This window comes from Zingiber officinale, chromosome 6A, assembly GCF_018446385.1.
Source record: "Zingiber officinale cultivar Zhangliang chromosome 6A, Zo_v1.1, whole genome shotgun sequence".
Lineage (NCBI taxonomy): Eukaryota > Viridiplantae > Streptophyta > Magnoliopsida > Zingiberales > Zingiberaceae > Zingiber > Zingiber officinale.
The window spans coordinates 68,496,619-68,497,619 of NC_055997.1; the positions used below are offsets into that span (position 1 = coordinate 68,496,619).

General features: G+C 30.0%; 1 long non-coding RNA gene across 1 annotated transcript; it reads left to right on the top strand.

The window, feature by feature from the left end:
* The first annotated feature begins 264 nt into the window (after nt 1–264).
* On the top strand, nt 265–548 carry LOC121996492. The gene is made up of 3 exons (XR_006116094.1): nt 265–301; nt 395–426; nt 509–548. It is a non-coding gene; the product is annotated as an uncharacterized LOC121996492 (long non-coding RNA).
* The last annotated feature ends 453 nt before the right edge of the window (nt 549–1,001 follow it).

The following is a 1,001-nucleotide window of genomic DNA, read 5'->3' on the forward strand; positions in this document are numbered from 1 at the left end:
ATGTTCTTCTACCCGACCCGCAGTAACAGCACAGATTCATAGCTTAACTGAAGAGGTTGACAATTTGAAAGACATAATATCTCAAAGGGATCAGCAAATTTTAGAAATTCAAAAACAAAATTCACAAAGAGATCTAGATATGGTTGAAATGCGTAAACAGCAAGCCTTTCTTTTACAACAATTTCAACAATTTAGATCGGGTTCAAGCTATATTCCTCCTGGTATTGGTGATGATGTTAATGACGATGATGATGTCGATGATGATGCCGCCGATGATGTTGATGATGATGCATGAGTGTTTGTAATTAGAATTTTTGACTTCTTTTATTTTATCGCTTTTATAAATTCTTAATTTTTGTATTTTGATTAGTATTCTTATTTTTGTTTCAAACAGGGTTGGTAGGTGAAGATGATGGTGGTATTGATGTAAACATATGTAAGTCTTTACCTATTTACTTTTGTGTTGGTTTATAAGATTTTCTTTTTCTTTGTTTATCTTTTGATGTAGGTAGAAGAAGGATTTGGACTGAGAAGGATCTCCATAAGATTATTTTCAACTCTATCTTTTTCATGTTCTTGTATGATATTGGAATTTGGATACTATGACATGTTTGTTATAACTTTATTGTAGTGTTTGGTTTAGGGTGTTAGTTGTAGTTGTATATTGTTGTAGTTTGTATTGTTGGATGATGATGTGTTGTATTGTTAGTTTTATGCTCTTAGTTTAGGTTGTATATGGAACAACATGTTTTAATGGTGCATGTGTTTGGGTTTATATTATTGATGTTTGAATTTATTTTGTTGTACACTAATATGTTTGTTGATTTATGATTTATATTTGTGTTATTGTGTTTAGTGGTGAATATGTTGAATCTGTTAATGTGTTTATAGTGCTGGATATGTTGAATCTGTTTGAATCTGTTTAGTGTGTTATATATGTTGAATCTGTTTGAAAAAAATTGTAATAGGAAAAAATATTGAAATTAAATAGGCCTGGATAT